This window comes from Leopardus geoffroyi, chromosome D4 (genome assembly GCF_018350155.1).
Source record: "Leopardus geoffroyi isolate Oge1 chromosome D4, O.geoffroyi_Oge1_pat1.0, whole genome shotgun sequence".
Taxonomy (NCBI): Eukaryota; Metazoa; Chordata; class Mammalia; order Carnivora; family Felidae; genus Leopardus; species Leopardus geoffroyi.
The window spans coordinates 43,038,848-43,062,898 of record NC_059342.1 but is presented as its reverse complement, the minus strand read 5'-3'; the positions used below and the strand labels follow the sequence as shown (position 1 = coordinate 43,062,898).

The following is a 24,051-nucleotide window of genomic DNA, read 5'->3' as shown; positions in this document are numbered from 1 at the left end:
GACAATTAAGAAGGTGGAGTAAAAGGGCGCCTGGGTGACTCAGTCAGTCAAGCGTCTAACTTCAGCTCAGATCATGATCTCATGGTCCGTGAGTTCGAGCCCCATGTTGGGGCTCTGTGCTGACAGCTCAGAGCCTGGAGCGTGCTTCAGATTCTGTGTCTCCCTCTCTCACTTTGCCCCTGGTCAGCTCACGCTCTGTCTCTCACTGTCTCTCAAAAATAAATAAACATTAAAAAACAATTTTTTTAAAAGGTGGAGTACACTCTATGATTATTACATATACAACTTTTCATGAAATCAGAAAATACCCATTTTTTTTTTTAATTAAGACAGTGTCACATAGGAAACATACTGAACCAATTTGCTCATCATTTCTTTCGCTGAAAGAGCATGAAAACTCTTAATTCCCAAGACGACTTCTGGGAGAAAAAGTCAATATAAGGAGCAATGAAAGAGATGTCTCCTCCCTCTCCTGCCCTCTTCATCTCATTGTAAGATCTAGGACAAAATCCAGATCAGACACTGTGCTCATCAGGGTAGTACTTCCCCCAGGCACACCTGCCCCACCGGAAGGCCCTTATCCATGAAGGTGGATGAGGATAAGGTATGTTGCCCGCACACCCACGCAACAAGTCCTTGAGCTCTGAGATGCCATTTCCACCCAGAAGGGGAAGAACAGAACTGCATACTTGGTGCTCCCCTAGCTTTATGGGTTTTGCTTTTGAGTCAATATTACCAAGACAAGAATCAAAGAAAGAACAAGATTCCCTAAAATTTACTTGAAAGATTGAAGAAACAGAAGGGATAAAACTTGAAGAAAGATAACCCTTTTCTCAATTAGATTCCCATGTTCAAACCTATAAGCTCCTGAACGGATGGGAGCATGATGGGGCGGTAAAGAATATTTTAGTTTGGTTTGAGCTAATAGTTTTTTAAATGTACAGCGGATTTCCTGTTCTAGCTTCCCAAATGTGACCCCCAACCCCTTAGTACAAAACATGACTGTATTAAGTACAATAACATAAAAAGACTTCTCTAAAGGTGAATAAAAATAATGACAACAATGACGATGCTAAAACAGGCTCTACTGAGCACGGCTGCTTTACGTGGTCCTCTTTAATCCAGAGGAAAATACTGCAAGGGGGTATTGCTGGCCCCACATTCCAGTGAAACAACTAAGGTGCAGAGAAAGCAGATAACCTGATGGAAGTCACAGGGCTGCTGAACACAGACCCAGAACCCCAAGTCTAGGCCAGGCCTCTCTGACCCCAAATCCTCTAATACCACCAAATTTGTCTCCCTCAGGTGCTTTGCACACCTCTACATGGAACACGCTCCCCCATCTCTCCATTGGGACAACTCTTACTCTTCCCTGATGTTCATCTTAAATGTCACTGCCTCAGAAAAGCTTCACCTGTTCTTTCAACCTAAAGTAAGTACCTGTTAGTATCTTGCGCAGCATCTTGTCCTTGCCCTGAAATCAGGACATTTACCTCAGGGTGAAGCATGCATTTAGTGCCTGCTTTCTGATCCAGAATGTAAGCTCCAGACAGGCAAGGGCAACGTCTGCAAATATCATTATTAAATAAGTATTTGTTGACTGACTGATTCACTGGCTGAAATGACTAAGTACGACAATGGTTTTCAAAAGATGGAGGTGAAGGCATTTGTACTCTGCCTGTCCTAAATGCACGAGCTCTACATTCATCTGTTTATGTCTTCAACTACCTCATAAGATACTTAGTTGACGCGCTGTTAAAAGAATTTGGAAATGACTGTACTATTCTATGATGCTTCCCTATATCAACAGATGCAGACAACCAAAGAGGTTTGAGAAAATCTGCTGATGCCCACCCAGCATCCGGTTAAGCAGACAAGGTATAGTAAACAAACCAACAGGAACAGGAAGAGAGTAGCTACCTCAGAATATAGATATAAATCAATATCTTCACAAAGTCACTCTTCCTTTCAAAAGCTTCAAAACAAGAACTTCTTCTCATCTATTTTATTTATCTCATTTGTGCCCTACTTAATAGATATTGATTTGATAGGCATGTGCCATTTAAATAGAAAATATAAAATGAATATTCTAATTGTAATTGAAGAATGCCAACTTAATCCAGAAGTTCCCTGTGTATAAAAGACCTTCCAAAAATTGTCTGTATCCCTTCCTTCTCTCTCACTGTCTGGGGAGAACCTGATTCTGGGGCAGAAGCCATGCAGCCCAAGAGGACACATGCCGCTGAAATGGTTCTCTGGAATCTACCACTGGCCAGATGTCTCAGGTATTCGTACCTTCCCCTACACTGATGACTCCCTCCCATGTGATCCATCAGCTTTCAACCTAGAGTAGCATAGTAAATGATAACCAGACTTTATAGTCTAATATAGATACAATAGATAAAATAGATACTTTAGGGATGCAGTAAAGTGATTTCACTGACTTAAAAGCAATAAAGTTTCTGTGTGTAGAAAGTAATGCCACATCATATTGGTAGTGATCATATTACCAACACCAAGATCACAAAAGGATTTCCTTTTTTACTAAAACAAGCTCTTTGACATGGAAATGTGGTACCTCAATTGTTTTGCCATGAACACAGCCCTCACCCTTCACTTTCCCCCTTATATGGAGTAAGCTGGGCTTCTGACCTATGGCACATGTGACAATGTCTCTTTAGATCTTCCTCTGGGCCTCAATAGGAGTGACACATCACAAAAAGTTCACACCAATAAAATTGGTAATAAAATAAATCAGTACGTAATATCAATAAAATCAGTAATAGAAATCAGCCTGAAAATCAAAATAAATAGGTAAAATTGGCCTGAAAATTAGCACTTAGATATACGAAAACCTAGACTTTTCAGAGTATTTTTTGCAACAATCTGACTTAAAACATTTTAAGGTCCATTATTTCAGAGGCCTTATTTTGATGAAATAAGAAGATTCTTCTAATGTGGAAGCAACAGTATCCGTTTAAGATCTGTCATCTGAATTAATGCTAGAATTTTTAGATAATAACAATTTTTTAAATTCTCCGTACATGGGAATTCTTATTAGAAAGTCACCTTTGGAAGGTGGCAGATTACTGACTCCCAAACCAAGTATTCAATAATTTGCTATAGACACATGAAGTTCCAGTAAGGTGGTTTACTAATCTCTACATGTGCTTTTAGAAACGACTACCCTCTCATCAGAAAATTTAAAAGCAAATTTAAAGTATTTGTTATATCAAAATCTACTAGTTAATGTTGAAGAGACCATATTTTACTTAATTTTAATATTTTAAGGTATTTTAAATCTTCTGTATAATGAAATTTTAACTCCTTTAAATTCAATTTTTATTCAATGTCATACTAGGTCCTGAGAAAACTCAAACACCATCTAAAAGTTTCCACTGGATGACTGAGACCATTAAATTTTCTTTTGAGAAATATGTAAACATAGATAGTTTATCTGTTGCACTTCCTTTGCCTGCAAGTGACAGGAGCTCCCAACTCAAATGCCTTAAAAAACAAAGACATTTTTGTCCCAGAAAATAAGAAGTCTGAAAATAGGAGGATTCAGGTATAATTTCCTAAGTCTTTAACTTTCTTTCTGACTCTTGGCTCTGCCCTTCTATATACAGTGGCTTTATCATTATCAACATCCCCACAGAATCATAGAATAGCTGTAAAGTTCTAGTCATTACATCTAGACGCCAATGTCCAAAGGAAGAAGAGAGGCTGTCTTTACTATTTAAGAGAAATAAAACCTTTCCTAGAAAGACCTAATCAAACTTTCCTTTTCCTCTCCTGGGCCAGACTTGTGGCAGATTCCCATGATGAAAATGATCACTGGCCACTGCCATTCATTTTAAACAGTATATAGGAAGTTGAGTTCTGTGCCTCTCAAAATGTGTTCAAATCCTAAACCTTGGTAACTGTGAATGTGACCTTGTGTGCAAATAGGGTCTTGGCAGATGTAATTAAGTTAAGGATCTTGAAATGATATCCTGCGTGGGCCCTAAATCCAATGACTAGTGTCCTTATATGAGGAAGGAGGGGGAGAGCAAAGACACAGAGAAGGTGACTGAAGATTGAGGCAGAGCTTGGAGTTATGCAGTTATAAGCCAGAAACACCAAGGATTGCCAGCAACTACTAAAAGCTAGGAGAGAGACAATGGAATGGAACCAATCCTGCTGACATCTTGATTTGGACTTCTGGCCTTCTGAACTGTCAGAGAATAAATTTCTGTTACTCTAAGTCACCCAGTGTGTGGTACTTTGTTCCAGCAGCCCTAGAAAAATGATACACAGGGTATACTCTCCGGGGCTGAACTAGCCTTTCTGAAGCACAGAACAACATGGGAGAGAGCAGATGAATGAATAAAACCTGGTAAAGTAGGAGGTGGGCAACGAAGGATGTCTGCTATAGACACTTTCCTGTTTTTCAAACCTTAACCATTAATAAAATCTCCTTTTCTAAATAAACAATTTATTTTAGATTAGTTTTAGATTTACAGAAAAACTGTAAAATAGTGCTGAGAGTTGCCATATACCCCACACTGAATTTCTCCTATTATTAAAATCTTACATTAGCATGATACATTTGTTACATTTAATGAGCCAATATCCATACGTTATTCTTAATGTCTATACTTTGTTCAAATTTCCTTAGTTTTTACTTAACATCTTTTGTCTGTTCTAGTATGCATAACATGCATAAACCAATTGAAAATTCACCTATTTTTAATCTCTTTGTAAAATGAAGAAGCATAATTATAAAAATCATGAAATTTGTGTATTTACACATTTTTTATAAGGCAAACATGAGCAGAATGGGATTACAGAAAGACTGTATTGGCTACAAACAAACAAAAAGTGGGTTGATGAAAAAATAAGTTTTCATTTAAGAATAGCCCAAAGATAAGAGCCATATGGCCTAGTATATATAATGATACAAAAGAAAAATCATTATCAGAGATGCAACTTTTCTTTTTTTTTTAATTTTTTTAACGTTTATTTATTATTGAGAGACAGAGAGACACAGAGCGTGAGCAGGGGAGGGGTAGAGAGAGGGGGGGGACACAGAATCTGAAGTAGGCTCCAGGCTCAGAGCTGTCAACACAGAGCCCGATGCAGGGCTCAAACTCACAAACTGTGAGATCATGACCTGAGCCGAAGTCAGTTGCCCAACCACTGAGCCACCCAGGCACCCCAGAGATGCAACTTTTCTAAATAAAAAAATGTGAAACACTTCTAGGGTAATGATGCTAGGGGCATGATGTGTTTGTCCCCGATCCCAAATGAGCCAAATCTGACAATTATGTATCCAATGCCACCTTTTTTCCCATGCTGATATCATGTCCTCTTAAAGTTTAAGTTCCTTGCCCTCCACAGTCTTCCAACTGCCTGCTGGATGATTCCATGTGGAGGTCAACAATCTAAAAACTAAACTCATCTTCCCCCCCCCCCCAAATCAAGTGGTTAGGGTAATACTTCTGTCAGTATGGGTAAGATTAAGCATTAGACCTCAAAGCCATTTTTCATTCCTTTTTTCCTGCATCCCACAACTGATTGTATTATCAGGATGCCTATTTTAAGTCTCTCTGTTCCGCTGGATCCAGTTTGCAGTGTCTCAAGCACTTAGCCTCATCATCCCCCACAACCCTGTGCCTTCAGGCCATGAGCACCACCTGACCTGTGCCCCCTCATCAGAGGTCTGTGTCAGCACCACAAGGCTCTTTCTCCTAAATTTCAATAATGCCAATCATTTCCCTTCCTTTCCGAAGCCCTAGGATGGGGTGGTAGCTGCTTCCTGTAGTCACTACCTCTTCATATCTTAAAGCAGCGTTTCTCAACCTGAGCAATACTTACATTTCAGGCTAGATACTTCTTTGGCATTGAGATTTGTTCTGTATATTTTAAGATGTGCAGCAGCATTTCTGACCTCTACCCCCTAGATGCCACTGACTCCTCCCAACAAGTTCCCCACAACCAAGAACGTCTCCAGACATTGCCAAACTCCTTGGGAGATGGGCAAAATCACCCCGGATTGAGGAACATTATCATAGACTTTGTTTTTTACCCTTTTTGCTACCTAGTTAGTAATTTTATACCTAGTTGACATTTCTCTTCCGAAACGCTCTCCTTCAAGCAGGTGTAGTTTCTATCTTCTGCCTGCACCCTACAGTGTTCTCTAATAACATCTCCTGCCTGTGTCCTGTATTTTTATTTTCACCCTTGTCAGTTTGATCTAAGGCCCCATGATCCCACATCGTCAGCCCCTAAACCATTTCCTGCTTTCCACCTCTCCACTTTGCCACCTATCTTGACCTCCAAACACATTGCTCATCTAAGTTTCATCAAGCTTTCTTCAATTGCTGACAGCCTACAGAAGAAAATCCAAACCTCTTTATCTTAGCCTTCTGAGGTCTCCAGGAATCAGAGAATTTACCTGCATTCAAAAAACGTTATTTCAGCTATGCACTGGGGGCAAGTCGATTATCTTTTCTGAGCCTCAGTTTTCTTCTCTATGAGAGAACTTCTTAGCTTGTTGAACTGTTGTAACATTGGATCTAATGTAAGTAAGGAAGCAGTAGAGGACACTAAATGGTAGATTTTATTGCTATATTATTGTTTTTGTCATTATTATTTATGTAAAAAGCTACGTGCACAATAGGGCTTCAATTTTATTCCCTGTGACAGAGATTGCAGTTATTCTTTTCTAATATACTGACACTTTTTAGCTGTGCACACGGCCACCAAGCTAAAGACTACACGTCCTAGCCTCTCTTCCAGTAAGATGTGACCATCTTACTAGGTTCTAGCCAATTGGATGAGAATAGAAATACTATACATGATTTTAACAAGAAGGAGCTTGACTACCTCTTTCTTCTTCCTGTTGACTAAAGTGTGTCCGTGATGACTTGAGCAGGAACATCCATCTTGAACCACGAGATGAGACTGGCATTGAGGATGGCAGATCAACAAGATAAAAAAGAAGAAAAGCTTATGTCCCTCAAGATTGTAGCACCACAACAGAAGCCTGCGACCATCTGGCCAGACTCTTAAGTAAGACATAAGTAAACTGCGATTTTATCTATGTCATTATTGTTTTAGAGTTTCTTCATTACAGCAGCCAAAACTTTATCTTAACTAGTACATCATTTCCTTTATGATATATACCTCCCATAATTTAGCCTCAACTTGTCATTTCCTTAAAATTCCTTTGTGATTTGGTTTGATGGATTTGAATGCTGAGAAAAAATTATCCGGGAACCCTCATCCAGGAACAAGATGATTCTCTCCACAGTGGCTATGACAGATATTCCCCCTGAGGTTTTAGTTCTCTATATCTTAATTACAAATGGCTTCTCTGATATCTATCTCTCTTTTTTCTTTTCTCTTCTCCTTAGAATAGTGACTTTTTAGGCTCCAAAATTGCTGAGATAGGAATGCTAACATATTTGAACTTTACTTATGTCAATATCACACAGAAAATAAAGTTGCCAGGAGAGTGTCTAGAAAATAAAGATGGCAGCCACGTGTCAGAACCTATGGCAGGAGAGACCTAGGCAACCTGAAGAAAATAATCCAAGGTTGAAAAACCAGCCTGACCCACGAAAAATGAAGACTACAATGTATGAGGGTAAAGTAGAGTTAAAATCACTGCAGAAAGCTGCAAACTATCACTATACATGAGAATTTCTACGGAAGGGCAATGCTTTTGTATTTGGGCAATGAAATTCCCTCTGGGACCTCCCCATTCATCTAATTTAATAAGCATTCATTAATCATGAATGGGTATCTTTGTGGACAGAGTTAAAGCAAAATGCCAAGTTTTCGTCAAAACCATCTCTGCAGATTTTTTCTTTCTTGCTGAACTCGCCTAGAGTCAGCAAAAGAAGGCAAAATCACTTTCTTTGTGCTAAGACTCCAGAACTACAGTCATTGGTGCCCATTCACTAATGCCAACTCCAACTGCTGATTTAAGAAACACTTGACGAGTAGAATAACCCACCACATCGGTATACATTTAGCAAGAGTAAATCCTGCAATTCAAACTACATATACTCAGTCATGACACAATCCAACTTTCTGGCAATTGGCACTTCCAACATGAAAAAAAAGACAAAATTCAGAGCAAATGAAGACAACCCTTTAGTGCCCTTCTAATAGACTCTTCCTTCTTTGCAAATGAGAACCCAAGTCCCACAAAGATCTCAGAACTTGTGTCGGGTGCTGTAAGCTGGGAGAAGGCAGAGCCTACATTGCAACCCAGAGCTCTGCCCACAACAGGGCCCCTACATCTATCTAGTCTTCATTGCTTCTCATTCAAGAGCAAGAATGAAATCTAATGAGTCAAAATGAGTTGGAATCTTTCAAATTAGTCTTTCAAATTTTTTTGGCAATTGAAAACAAGAAACATAACTTCCTCATACTGCATGGTGGAGGAAAGCCATACTTTTCAGAAAAAAAGAGCTTTGGAATGGGAGCCAGTCAGTCCCAATTCCAGGCAGGACTCTGATAATAACTTTCAGAGATGACTTAGATGAATTCAGATAATGTAAAATGAAGGGACTGAGTAATATTCTTAAAGGCCCCTTGCATGCTCTGGTTCTTGGATTCTAGGACTCAGAGAAAGTTCACTGAATGTCTTGACTTGGCTTAGCAGTTAGACTTGGCTTAGCAGTTTGAAATTGAATTTATCCATCTTTCCCATCTTCTAATTTTTTCACAACTCAGTAATAAGATGCTGAAAGAAGTAGTGGAGAAATAAAAAGCCAATCCAATCAGCTGAATGAATTATGAATATTGCCCTCCACCTTAAATTCCCTGAACCAAAACAGAGGTTACAAACTATAAAATCTACTCCTGACACTCTAGCTCAAGGGAGCTAAGAAGGAACAACAAAGCCATCCTACCACTTGCTGTATTCATTGTTTCATACAGAAACATCAACTTCCCCGCCTCTGGATCTTTGCCGAATGCTCTCTTCATGTCTATCAACAAAAGCCCTGATATCTTCTTCAAAACTCAACTTGAGCCCCAGCCCCTCCACATAGCATCTGCCTACTCCTTTGCAATGACTGTCTTCTGGCCATCTGTTTGATCCTTAGCCACATGGCACTTGGTCTCAGTGAATGCCCTATCACAAACCTAGAACAAAGTCTGCTCTCTAAGGAAATGACTTGAACCTATTTTTATGCCTCATGCACTAGCCTACACATAACAGGTGTCTAATAAATATTTGTTGTTGATCGTGATGACAGCAATGGTTCCCCAGGGTGACAAAAGTAGGAAATGATAGAAAGCAAGTTACTGAGTGGGTGGGTGAGGGTGCATTACATGAGAATAGGCATAATACAGTTGTAAAAATTCACTAGAAACTGGATGAAGGAGGATGAAGAAAGGGGACGACATCAGGTTACTTAATATTGATGCCAGTAAAATTGTTCACTCTCAATAAATGATATTTTTTACTTATCTATCATTGTAATGTATAATTTAGGAGAAATTGCTAAAATCTGGAATTATTCTTATCTATCCAAATTATCTTTACTTGCTCCAACTTGAATTGCCCAGCTAGTCCAGAAAGTCTCTGTAGTTGTAAACATCCCAAAAATCTATACACTTTTTTTTAAAGGAACTCAACTACTTTCCCAGGGTAATTTTTTTCCAACTAACCAAAGTGCAGCAGCTTCCTATTTCTTGAGAGCATTTTGGCCTCGTAGTGCTAATCCTGATAGATCAAAGAATCACGTTGAAAGCTCTTAATAACAAGGATGAATCCCACTGCCAGAATTTCAGATATAGTCCTTCTCAGTGGGACATGTGAATATGTGCTATTTTAAGTGTCCTAGGTAATTCTGATATATGACTTGTTTAAAAAAGACAAGACTATATCACACTGTTGCAGCCAATCAGGTTTTTTAGATTGCATATGTTCTTGTTTTGTGGCTTTCTTTCCCCTGCTTTCTGCCTTGCAGGAAAAAAAAACAAAAAAACAAAAAAACAAAAAAACCTCATTTAATTACCCAGCTATAAATGTTGGCTTGACTCACTCCTTACCACAAAACATTTCCCCTAGTTCCCTTTGTGGGTTTTTTCCTGTGGAGGTCTTGGTCACCACAAACTTGGAAGGATGTTACCTTACAATCTCACCCTCCTGTATTACATATTAGCCATGACATAAACTGAGCTGCAATACTTTTAAGAAAATCTTACTGGTTACTCCTTTAACAACTTTCATGAGTCTCATATTCCCAAAAATATAACTTTCAATTTCAACTGGCTTGCAGAAATTAACACAAGCTAAATAAAAGCTATAACAATGGTTGACTACAACAACGGTTGTAAGATCTTTCTCTGATAACTCTGATATGATCCCAACTACAAAGACGCAGCAGAGCAGTAAAGAGTAGTGATCTTGAACAAGCGACTTAACTCCTCAACCCTATATGTCTTCAACCAGAAAAAAAATCATTTTAACCCATCACAGAGAGTGGTCATGAGGATTTAATGAGATAGTCCATGAAAAGTTGCTGGCATATAATGAACACTTAGTAAATATTATTTTTTAGTTTCATCTAGTAGAAATTTATTGATTTTGCTAAATTCAGGAAGAATTGGAACCCTAATGTTTGTAGTATTTGCTATATTAAGCATTTTCCCTAAATCAAGCTTGGTAGACTTTTGCATGTGAACTGTAACTATTTTTGTGATTTATAATTTGCATATCCTTTAAAATTTCATGATTTAATTTGTTTAGTACCTTCCATATTCATGGAGAAGTAAATTTCAATTTCTTACTATTTGTAAGCTCTTTTCCCCTAGTAATGCAATTCACTCAAAGCTTTAAAGGTAAAAAATAAAAAAATAAAAAAATAAAAAAATTAGCATTTCTTAAGTAATTTGATCAAAGACTTCACCCAACTGATTTGAAACAACATGTCACCAAAATTTAGAATAGTCCATTACAAAAAGTTTCAATGTGATTATAGGACACTAAAGTTGATATGCAAAAAGATTCTTCAAAGTTGTAAACATTCCTAAAATCCAATTTGTAGACAGCCAAGAGAAAAAGCATGTATTACCACATTGAAGTATTTTTTTCTGTTCTTAAATGCAACATAAGTTTACTCTGTATATCAGTTATCCTAACTCTGCATATACAAAATATTTACAAATTTTGAAAGTTATAATTTCTGTATCAAATGGGCAAATATCACCACTGGTAGAACATCAGCTTGTTTGGACATAATTATGACTTATATGCACAGCCAACCCAAGTAATTTTTGCTCTATAAGTCTAATTTAACAGGGCCATTTTGAGGATGATTCAATCCTCCACCAACATGTATAACTGTACTACTATTATGGCAAGAAACAAATAATCTCACCAGTATGTCTGAATTTTTAACTGAATCTATAGCACTTCGAATATTGTCAAGTGTTTCATATTCAACAAAATTAACTTTCAAACATTTACCATTATTCCATAAGTTGAATGGAAATAATCAAGCCATTATTGGAATTAGCTTAATTGATTTTTCTATTCGAAGCAGCTTATGACATTGATACAAAATTTATACCATTTAATATTTGCAAAATTCTTCTGCTAATAAAATCAATGCAGTAATAACTCTTCTTGCTTCACTTTCTGCACAAGATAATTTGAAATGAATGAGCTAAATTAACTCAGGAACAGCCATTTATTCTAAATGAAGGGGCAGAGTGATGATAAAAGCACTTTCTTCAGCTATACGTGCTAAATCATCTTTTTCACATGTAATCTCTTTAACATAATCAGTAGTTTCTGAAATAGCTCCTGGTGCTCCTTCAGATTTGTGTCTTTGGTTTCATACAGTTACTAATATCACTACAGCCCTCCTGGTGGACAGGAAATGTCAATAAATGTTTTCTACGTCTCTCATTCATTATCAATTGTTTGAGAAATGGATATTTTCATTATTCTACACTTAAAATTCATTGGGACCAAATGGGCTTGTTGAAATATTTTTTTAAAGATATTCTTTTTTGAGAGAGAGAGAGCAGGAGCCAGTGAGAGGGTCAGAAGGAGAGGGAGGAAGGGATGTAGGGAAGGAGGAAAGGGGAGAGGGGGAGAGGGCGAGAGGGAGGAGAAAAGGAGAGAGGGAGGGAAGGGAGAGGGAGGGAGACAGAGAGAGAGAGGGAGAGAGAGAATCTGAAGCGGGTTCCACACTCAGCATAGAGCCTGACACAGAGCTGGTTCTCACGACCCTGGGATCACGATCTGAGCCAAAATCAAGAGTTGGAAGCTCAAATGACTGAGCCACACAGGTTCCCCCAAAATATTTTTTTTTAATTTTTTTTTAACATTTATTTATTTTTGAGATAGAGAGAGACAGAGCATGAACAGGGGAGGGGCAGAGAGAGAGGGAGACACAGAATCTGAAACAGGCTCCAGGCTCTGAGCTGTCAGCACAGAGCCTGACGCGGGGCTCGAACTCAAGGACCGTGAGATCATGACCTGAGCCAAAGTCGGATGCTTAACGAACCAAGCCACCCAGGCGCCCCTCCCCCAAAATATTTTTAATAAAAGTGTTACAAAACCAATAGCACAATGGTAACTTGAACCTATTTCTGGGATATCTTATTGGGCACTCCTTTGACAACTAAAGAGAAATGACATCTCCAGACTTACATGAGTCTAATCTCCCCTAAGTTAATTTTGATTTCACCTGGCTTCCAGAAAGAAACCAGTAGGAGCTGAAACAGTGAACAACTTGGCTTGTAAGAGCTTGCTCTGATAACTCTGAAATAATTCTTACTACCTGGGTAAAACAAATACTTATGTTTAGATTTGAACCAGACAGTAAATGGCAAAATCACTACGACAGAAATAGTGACTCAGATTTGTCTCTATATGCACCATGACAGAACTGCTTGACTTGTACTTCCCCACACATATTTCATTTACTCCTAATGTATAATTTACTGTTTCCCACTGGCCCTACATACTAGTGGCCTGAAAAGTTTGTGCACTTTGTGGCCTGGGCCACAGACCAAACAGCTGAAAAACCAAGTGGCCCGCAGGGACAACAGTATTAGAACTTCTTCTGACACAACTTAAGACCATTAGTAGTTAACTTTCCCTATCTACTCATGCCCTAGAAGGCTTATTTTTATCAGAGAGCATGCAATCTTCAAAAGGGAACTATTACTTACCTTGCTTCTGGAAAGGGTTGGGGAAAAGCATTTGGCTTTCATATTCCATCACAATTTAAAGAGAGAACTCTGTTCACTGCAAATGCATCTCATACACTACTGAATGAGACTGTAGTAGAACACCGTGGTTTATTTTTAATATGACATTAATGATATCACTTAGTTAAAAAATAAAATATTAGATACACGCTAAACCAGACAGGATGTCAAGACATAAGACATAAATCATGTCTGCCCTGGGGACACAAGGGTATATGGTAACCCAACCCTTTACATGTATATTTTGTCATAGCCACGTATGGTAGCATATGCCTAAAAAGGAAAATTGCCTATTTCCACATGCCAAGGAGGGAGATGAATCAGATTCAAACATCTGATTAGCTAGTTTAATATATAAACATCCACAGAATCAACCTGCCTTCCTTCTCTAATCTTTACCTGACTCAGGAACAAAGTTAATTTTTTTTAATGGGCATCATAAAATCCTAATTTTAAAAATACCATTTGATCTATGGTAGTCATTAAGAGAAACGGGATGAAACAATCAAGTTTCAGAGAGAGGTGTTTATGTATGCATGTCTCTATAGGGTTAACTTGACAGTTTTCCCAGTCTAAATTTTTTAAATTCCCACCAGTAAAAACCTTGGAAACTAACTCAGTTAGTTCACTCAATGCATTGTGAGAATAAAAGTTCCTTGTGTGAAATGTTGGTTCTACAGAAACCCCATCCCATAACAAGAAAAGTTCATAAAATAATAATATACTCATGCTAATTCTTGAGCCCACCAAAATAACTAGAAGAGTCTCTACACTCATTATGATTCTTTGAGGAAAGAGTTGTTGTTTTTTTAATAACCTATGGAAATGTATTATTAGTCATTAAGAATAAACTACAGCAATATCCCATTAATCTGTCAATGTGATACTCTAGATAAATAGTCAATGGTGATTTTTCTAGGTAAATAAAGATAACTGTCTCCAAATCTTTTCCACTTCATGGTATTATATTATGAAATTATATGCAAAACATAATTCAGTCTTCTCTTAATGGCACAAGATAGCCATTCTGTTGAGTTTAGCAACACAGTCTGTTCCTAAAATAATGACCCAGATAATTTAGTGTCATCTTTTTTCTGTAAAGTTCTATCTTAGCTGGAACTAGTTTTTTCTTGTTGCCTGAGGTCCTGTCATTCCATTTTCTTTTTACAAATAACTGGTTAGGCTCTAGGGTTAGTGCTTTGTTATTCCTGTGAAGAGAACTATATGAGTTTTATAGCAGATGATCCATCCACTTTTTTAGCTTACTTACATTATGAACTCGCAGCTTTGTCAGGAGTAAGGGGGACTGGGACTCAAACCCAAGTCAAGTAGACTCCAAGCTAGCTCCTTCCTTTAGGTCATGCTACTTTATCCAGCTGATTTCTCAATTCTCTGTCTTTTCTCTATCCCTCTTTGAAATCTTGTAGGCAAGATATCAAAGTTACAGGTCAAGATAAAATATTAAATTGCCATCAGGTTGAAAGCTATTATGATTACCGATGTATTTAATACTTTTGAAATCAGACTGCATTTTAAGTGAAAAAAGTCTTTCTTTCCACATTGATCTTTCAGGGAGATTAGGGCCTTCTTGATTTCCTAATTAATTGAAATGCTGGCAGGAATAGTTTTGGTTTTGATTTTGGTTTTGGCTTTGGAGTATGGGGAGAATGGACTATTCTAAGATCCCCAGAGGCCCAAAAGGGCAACAGACAAAAATGCCACTTTGAAACATCCCTAAGCTGCTGTTCCATTAATAGCCACCCTAGAATGAACAACCAAGGCTCACATGGGCAAGTAGCATGAGCAGATGGTCTACCTGATGACAGAGGTGTGCCTGACACTTCCAGTGATAGATGGACATAATTAATGGCCATGACGGCAGCAGCCCAGGAGTTGGGTCAGGCCAGGTCACCGACACCCATGGACACTGCCTCTTGTTGGGCCAGGTTTTGAATCACTCTCTCCCGGGTGCCCTTCGATTTTACATATCATGATCCCTAAAATAAAAGATTGCATCACCCTAAAATACTTTAGATTCTTGGTATGTATGCCAGACCAGACAAATCCAAAAGTAGAGTCAGCGTTCTGAGGCCTGCTAGAGACATTTTTTCCTGGAGAACATGCCTATTTTAATTGTGCACCATTTGTTTCCTTTCTGTAATAAATCTTCAGATGCTATTTCTGTACATTCTATTTGTAGAGGATATATTTCTCTTATATGGAACAATTTTACTTCAGTCAAGTAAGAAGTTATAACTGTGAGTTCTAGTTAAACAAATAAAAATATAAGCCTTAAAAATTTTATGTATCAGTATTTGAGTTGCAATAGCTGGAATTCTTCAGTTGAGCAGCCTCCCTAAATCATACATAAATAAAACCCTCAGAACTCTAAAAGGAACCATTTAAATACCATCTCCTATGTGTATATCCTTTGAAGTTCTGAAATACTTTGATAATCATTTAATACTTAATTGATACTCTATGGAAAGAAGTACATTCTAGAAAAAGAAGAAAAGTAAACAAGCCTCAAAGAAGTTAGGCAACATATCAGTTTCTGTGACTGTCAGGAACTAGAGTTCCTCTACCTGTAACACTAATGTTTTTGCTCTACACTACTAGGCAGTTTCACGCAAATTAGGGCAGTCTGTCACAAACAGGAGACAGTAAGGCTCTAATGAAGTTTTATCAAGATGGATTCTGTGGAAACTGAGAGGCCTTAGAAATAGACTAAGTATCAGACATGTAAGGTCAAATTAAAGGCACTATAAGTCCCACCATGAATTCTTATTTTTTCCTTAGAAACAAGACTTCTCCAACTCAGCTGCACTGATTTTTGTAAGTTTCATGAATACAACCTGATTCAATGCACCCTTCATCATTTGTAATGCAAATACTTCCAAGAGTTCCAGTAGTCATAAAAGTAGCAGAATGAATTAGCATTATTAGACATTGGTTAACAAGTCACCTAGGGAGACCCAAAAAGAATAGGAAAGAGAAGGGGTAGGTAAGAGAAGAGCACAGATTAGTTGGGTGAACAACCAATAATGCCACGTAATAATAGTAGTAGAGTGTCTCTCCACGTAACCAGAAAGTCCAAGAAGGGCATTAATGTGTCCACAGGGAACTCTAAAAGGAGAGGAACTAAAGGGAAAGCATTAAGGGAAAACAAACCTCTACCTATGTCAACGACATGGTCTGGGCTTTGGCCTATATAATGAAAGCAGGATGTTAACACATATTAATTAGAGGAGACCTATATCACAGTAAGTTTTACCAAGAAAGATATCTAATACCTCCTAAAGCTATTTTCTTTCCTTTCCCAATATGTATCACTTATCTGATTATTTTGGAGAATAACATTAAATTGTGCTGTGCTGTTTTAAGTAAAATGTGAATATTAGTTAAACAACAAGCTGTTGGCTAATGCCAAACCAAATATACTATGGTCAGAATTGTGACTCCTCTACAGCCACAAATGCTAAAAATAAAAATGTGATATTATACCTAGAAATACTGAGTGCATGCTTCTTTAAAATGTATTTTTTCAATCCATTGGGGATCAAAGTCAACTAGAAGACATCCATACTCTGAAATGCATTCTATTACATGAGCTAATGGAGTGTGTACTGAGAGACCACCGACCTTTGGGAAAAGTACAACTTTTATACTCCTTATAAGGACTTGAAAAAAACCTATCCCACCTTTCACCTGCTTCTCTTTCCAGCACCAGCTGTCCACTTTCTACAGGCTAGCCACTTGACTTCTTGCAATTCCTTGAACTAGTAATGTTTTCCATATGCTGAAAGAGACCTCTTTCTTCTTCTCATTCTTTACTTGGTCAACTCATAACCATCCTCAGTTCTCAGCTTGGTCATCATGTGTTCAGAGAAGCCTCACTGACATCCAACAATAGGTCCCTTGTGTAGCTCAGTGTTCTCAGAGCAAAACGCTCATCCATTTGCTTTTTTTAAATTTATTTATTTTAAGAGGGACAGAGAGAGTGCAAGCAGGGGAAGAGCAGAGAGAGAGAGGGAGATAAAGAGAGAGAGAGAATCTCAAGCAGGGTCTGTGCTGCCAGCAGAGCCAGATGCAGAGCTCGAACCCATGAACTGTGAGATCATGACCTGAGCAGAAGCCACGAGTCACACACTCAACCGACTGAGCCACCCAGGCACCCCAACACTCATCTGTTTCATTGTAATGTTCGCACAGGTTTTCTTGACTAGACTGTAAGGTAGACAAAGGCAAGGACTAACTCTGCTTTGTTTCCCACTATAGGTCCCCATAATCAGCACAGCTCTTAGCAATTGCTTAGCATGTCAAAAATTACTTATTGAATAATTTCTTCCTTGATTCAAAATATATTTACTGAGCACCTACTAGGTGTTAGACATCCTTTGAAGAGCATCATTATAGGGGTGCCTGGCTGGCTTAGTCAGAAGAGTGTTGGGATTGTGAGTTTGAGCCCCATGTTGGGTGTAGAGATTAAATAAACTAAAAAAGATTTTTTTAATAAAAATAAGAAAAAGGGCATCATGATAATAAAGTAGTTAATGACACCTGTCCTCATAAAACTTAAATACTAGCAAGGACAGCAATGAACACAATAAAGAACTACAAAAAACGTTAGAAGGTTGGGGGTTCTATGGGGGGAAAATAATAGGCAGGGTAAAGGGGGAATAGGTGTGCCTGAAGGAAAAAAGTTTATAATTTTAAATAAGATGACCGGGTGGGCTCCATTGAAAAGGTGGCCATTTGAACAGACTTGACAAGGTGGTGAGGGAGTAAATTATACAGATAACTGGACATTGCAGACAAAATAAATGGACTGCTTTCCCTGGGATAACTTATGCTACCACATTTCCTCCTCATACTGCCTCCCCACAATTCAATCTGTACAGTACAGGCACACAACCTGGCCTTTTTGCTACTCCATTTGACTGCCAAAAGGAAAAAGATAGGCCCAGCTCAGCTGAGGCATGACATTTTTCCTCTCCCCTATAAGCTGAGATTCTTTGAACTAGAGGAAAAGCTTCGGGAATCTTAAAACCCTCTTCTTCAGAGTCCTTTATTTATTAGCATGCTAATTTAAACATATTGTTTCTTTGATAAAATGTTACTAGTTTTGATTATTAAAATAATTTTAATCACTTTAAATCTCTATAATAAAATCTTATGTAGTCTAGGAGAACCAATAGGTCTCTGGGATCAAACCCAACAATATAACAGAGTACATGGTTGGAACATAGACTATGGACTAGATATCATGGGGCAGGCAAGTTACAACTAGAACATTCTGATTACCAGACCATTGAGTTAAAATTTACTTGTTCGGGGGCGCCTGGGTGGCGCAGTCGGTTGGGCGTCCGACTTCAGCCAGGTCACGATCTCGCGGTCCGTGAGTTCGAGCCCCGCGTCGGGCTCTGGGCTGATGGCTCAGAGCCTGGAGCCTGTTTCCGATTCTGTGTCTCCCTCTCTCTCTGCCCCTCCCCCGTTCATGCTCTGTCTCTCTCTGTCCCAAAAATAAATAAACGTTGAAAAAAAAATTTAAAAAAAAAAAATTTACTTGTTCGGACATGAGGAAAGACTGACATTTTTAGGACAGCAAAGAATATGACTTTTGTGTTGTTTTATTCAAGTAAGACTACAAGTCTTCAGGATGGCTCAAATGGGTAGAAAATGGAGAAAAACAGAAACAAACCAACCTATGTAATCTTGGTAGCAAATAGTTGAAGCATGGGTTAAGGAGGGACTAAGCCAAGGTAGAGAGAATACAAGTAAAAATAAAGGCATGAATGACAGAAGAAAAACTACCAGGACTTGATGATTTAGATGAATAAGATGAAATTGTCGAAGATGGTACTGAAGTTTCAAGCTAAAGTCATTCAAAGAAAGATGTTTTGTTTTGTTTTGTTTTTTTTCACAGATGCATTTCAAAGCAAATACTGGTTGGAGAGAAGGAAAAGAAACTGATGAGTTTATATTTACATATGCTTAAGTTAAAATCCAAATGAGAAACCCAAATATATATTTCTAGAAGCCAGACATAAACATGGATTAGGACCATAGTAGAAAATTGTGGGGTTGAGAAAAAGATATAGGGGTTACTTGCACAAAAGCAAAAGTTGAATCATGGAAGCAGATGAAACAAATAGAAGAAAGAAAGTAGAAAGCAAACAGCAGAATTGGATGGGACAAAGAAGCTTGGAGTATATCCAAATTTAAATAACAAAAATAAGAGGTGACAATGATTCAAAGATGGAATGGGCAACTGAGATGGGAGTAGAATCAAGATGGCTCTGTGCCAGGGAAGCCAAGAGAGGAGAGTTTGAAGAAAGACAGAAGGTGGTTTAAGAGGGTACAGTTTGGGAAGTGGAAAGTCAGAGTAATGTTTACAAAGAGTAGTTTCAGTGGAGTTATGTGATAGATGCTGAGGTGCCAGAGTGTCAGGAAGCATATGGAAGATGCTAAGGGACAACTTTCTTCTCCAGAAGGACAAGAGTCAAAGGGGCAAAAATAAGTGTTCACTCAAAGGGTTAGAGATTCATAGAAAAGGTTCTGTGGTTGTTTCTAGATGTGAAAAAGAAAAGTATGTTTATGGCGGGGGAAGCAATTGAAGGAAGCAGAAGAGATATAAAGTACTAGAGAGAAACAGATTTCTTCAAGTAAGAGCTGCTAGCTTTGATTTCTATCCTCTAACTCATAGAGGAAAGGAGGGAAGGAAAACGGAAGGAATGAGAACACAGACAAAACACGAGAGGAAGAGTTTAAGATAATCTATGTTGAAGTAAAAAGATGAAACCAACCAAAAAGTCATATTGAATGCTTACTTTGCTGTGTTACATGGGGAATACAGACTTATGTAAAAGACAGTCTCTCTCTTTAATGGAACTTGGGTAATGGGTATAATAAAGAGGACATACAGTGGATGCTTATTCCAATACAAAGGGCAAAGTTGGAACTAAGGTCAATGAATGATGAGCTAACTCGAATGAATGACGAATAACAATGAATGAATGAGAGCTAACTATGGACTATATGTGAAACCTGGGCATCTCAAAGTTCAAGATGGTGACACCACGTTTAGAGGTTTTCTCCATTTCTGTTTCAATAGATGGCCACCATTAGAACCATATTTCTAGCCTGATGTTCAGGAAACAGACAAGAAAGACGGGCCTTCCTAAAAGCCTCTCTTTTTTTCATAAATTAGTATCTCTATTTGAAGTAGACTTTGGAAAACTAAAAGAGCTTTGAAAAGAAGTGTAAATGATGTGCCAAAATTACATTTACAGCACTTAGCAAACTTTAGCATTTCTTACCATTAATGTGGTACAATAAGAATCTATCTTGCTATCAAAACCATGGCCTAGATCAAGAGAAGAGTAACTCTATCTGGAATATTATTTGCTAATTTTGTAAAGTTAATTAGTAAATGTCCTTGATGGAGGCCTCAAATGGAAAATGGAGAGATCTATTAATCATAAGCTATTATGGTCAGAAATGAGGAAATGATAATGTTCGTACGAATTTAAAACACTGTTTTTCCTTTAATTTTAGCAAAATCATTTTGCTTTAATGACTACAGAAACTATAAAATATTTACAATCATCAAGGCAAACAATATTATCAATTCACTTTTGCCAATAAAAATTAAGCAGTAAACTTTATTAAAGTAGGTGATCAATTTAAGATGTAACCAGAAGAAAATGACCATTTAAAACAGGAATGAAGGGAAGGAGTATTAAATAAATACTGACAAAGGAAAAAAGTATTTTAATTGAATACCTCAGCATTATTTGAAGTAAATATTTTCATTTTTCTCCATGAACATAACAGTTTATTAAGTTGAGATACCTTTAACAATTAAATTTTACCAAACTACTTTCTCCTGAAGTCTCTGCATTACTACATATTTGAATATCCAGATCATTTAGCAAATTTCCTGTTTGCTTTCATTGCCAATGATTAAAATAGTCTTTGAAGAGACATATGAGCAGTTATTTGGAATTGTGACACAAAGAAACAGAAAAAGTACACAAGTATCCTAAATGGAATATTATGCACAGATGGCCACAATCTACCCAGCAGGAGAAATCTGGAGAGAAGATATACCATAATGCTACTCCATTCCCACCCATTGAAGATAAAATCCCTTAGCCAACAGCCACTCTGGCTCTATCAACAGGAATGTAAATTGAAGTGTTAATGATCCAAATACAGGGAATTTCCTGGAGATTAAGGGCAGTCTGGAGAAAGTGAATGATCTTAGGGTTCTTAACCCCATCTGGTCTTTGATCTCCAGAAAATATTCTACTGCAAGTTTTTCTTCTTCAGTTATTCCACTAAGAAAGACACATTAACCAACAAACTGCCCCTAAGACAATGTCATAAGTCATGGTTCACCCAGTGTGGTCCCAGGACTGGCAGCATCAGTATCAGCTGGAGCATTATTGAAAGACAAATTCTTGAGCCTTTCCCTAGACCTACTAATCAGATACTCTGGGAGTGGGACCCAACAATCTGTGGTTTAACAAGCCCTCCAGGTGGTTCTAATGCATTCCACAATTTGAAATCCACTGTGCTAGGTAAATTACTATCTTATACACACATGGTAAATCGTCCTGACATAGAGTTCTGGAAACCCATGAATGTAAGAAGTACTTTTAGGAGCAACCATTTTACAATGACTTTTAAACCAGTCATACCACTGAGGGACCAGTTACATGAAAAATGTTAAGAACACAGACAGAGGGACAGGAAGGGAAAGAGGACCAGAGAAGGGGAACAGAAAAAGGGACAGGAGGCTGGGGAGGGAGACAGTGAGCTGGTGACCTTGATCAATGTCTAATTACCCACAGGGGCAGGTGCCAAATCATGCATGGTAGTCCCAGGACCAAAATGGTCAAACAGTAGTAGATATTCAAAAATTTCTTCAAAGTATTAATAGAGGAGGTAATTCTTGTTTGCGTTCACAATGGGAAATAATTTAGCATATGCATAAATCATGTTTTAGTGTATATTTTGGTTACAGAGGTTGTTAGCTTTCCTCAATTGCTTTTGCTTTATGGTATCCCTCAGTAAATAAGGGTCTGTTTCTATGTAATATACTTGAAATTTGCCTTATATGGCACATGAACATCAGATTCAGCACACCTGCAGCCATAATCACACAAACACCATTCTTTAAAAAAGAATGGTATGTTTTATTCATGATACCGGGATAAAGTGGTGAGAGAAGCAAGAATTATTGCAGGATTTATGATCCCTACCCTTCTTGGTCAGTTAGAAGGGGGGATATGGTGGCAGCAGCAGGCAAAGATGGTGTAATGGTACCCACCGCGGTTAAAGAACAAAGCATCAGTTGTCAGTAACAGGACTGCTAAAGGAAGGAAAACATAGGACAAAATATCTTGCCTCCTACAGGGCCTTCTTGCCACATCCCTCCCAGCCAGCTCCAATATTTACTCCATCTTCTTTTGTCCTAGTTTATGGCGGTTTTTCCCACAGGGCCACAGAGAAGGGGCTAAACCAAACCTAGCTCTCCAAGTTGCTGACCAGTTCAGTATTGATAGTTTAGACACACCCCAGACTCTCTAAAACACAAGGAAAGCAAAACAAGAGAAGAGTGAGTGCTGGGACTCCTGGAGGCCATGGAGAAACTTCCTCTCCTCAATCCCCCCACCCCATGCTTGTTATCACCACTTTTATGAAGCTGTAGGTCTAAGCCAATGAGCATCCGTTATGAACATTCTTCAGAACTGTCCCTGATGGCCACCTCTGACCTGTTCATTAACTACCAAGCCAGTTCCTGATTACAGTTTGTCAGAAATGTTTATTATCTTCTTGTTCGGAAGAGACAGGAAAGCTTAAGAATGTTCCAGCCTTGACATGAGGCTCTACATCTGCAATAAAGCTTAAAATAGTATATAAATGGCAGAATAATTTCCTGGCACAGTTCAACTGACAATTAATTTGAGAAGACCCCCAGATAGATTAAGAGATATGCATCTTCTTTTAAATACTGTCATCTGAGAAGTTATATAACTAAATAACTTTTTATCTATAATAAACGGTTATTAGAGCTTGCTAATAATTGTTTTCTAATGGCACTGGAAGTTTATGTTTGTCCCATGGAGCCATGACAACAATCACTTGTTTTGTAAAGAAGGGATTTAAGGGTAGACATTTCAGTTCTAACCACAAATTTAAATTCTGAAGTTGTTACAATTAGCAAAGTTAACAGCATTTTTGAAATGAAAAGAAAAATCAATCTCTACATAGCCAAAAATTACAGAAGGGTCTCAAGGGAAAAAAAGAGTTAGAGGAGCATCAATTTGTTCCATTTAGGCGTTTTCTCCCTTTTTAAATGATTTCTTGCAAACCACATTTCAAATTTCACTACTGCACAGAACAAAAAAAAAGGGTGTTAGAAAAATTTACTGTAAACAAACAAAGTAACTCTTGCCACAAGAGCCAAAACTCTTATACAGGTATCCTCCACTTTAAGAAGGTTCTTGTGACATCACTTTGCTTTTACGGAAGACCTGTATTAGTAATGGGCTTTGCTAACCAAAACGAATCCAAAGAGGATTTTGGCTTTTAGGAAAAGCTATTACCATACTAATGTAGGCCTTCTGTAATAGTGAAGTGGTAATGCAAACTTTCAGAAAGCAGTGGATACCCTTCATGCTGTGCCATTTCAGTTTATGAAAGGCCTCAGGAAAGCTATACTTTTGGATAGTGGGGGAAACCTGCATTTCAGATTTCAGAAAACTGTGACAATGCTAATAAACTTGTAGTTCAGTCTTATAACCTCGC

At 38.0% G+C, this 24,051-nt stretch overlaps 1 protein-coding gene and 1 long non-coding RNA gene across 7 annotated transcripts in view; one reads left to right on the top strand and one right to left on the bottom strand.

Annotated features, from left to right (window-relative positions):
• The window catches only part of LOC123592570, a 41,257-nt gene extending 37,818 nt beyond the window's left edge, over positions 1-3,439 (top strand). The window contains exons 6-8 of the long non-coding RNA XR_006709839.1: positions 1,306-1,432; positions 1,811-2,285; positions 3,362-3,439. This is a non-coding gene — a long non-coding RNA (uncharacterized LOC123592570). The remainder of the gene's footprint in view (positions 1-1,305; positions 1,433-1,810; positions 2,286-3,361) is intronic.
• ADAMTSL1 (ADAMTS like 1) overlaps positions 1-24,051 on the bottom strand; it is an 884,660-nt gene that overhangs the window by 757,159 nt on the left and 103,450 nt on the right. The window lies entirely within an intron of this gene.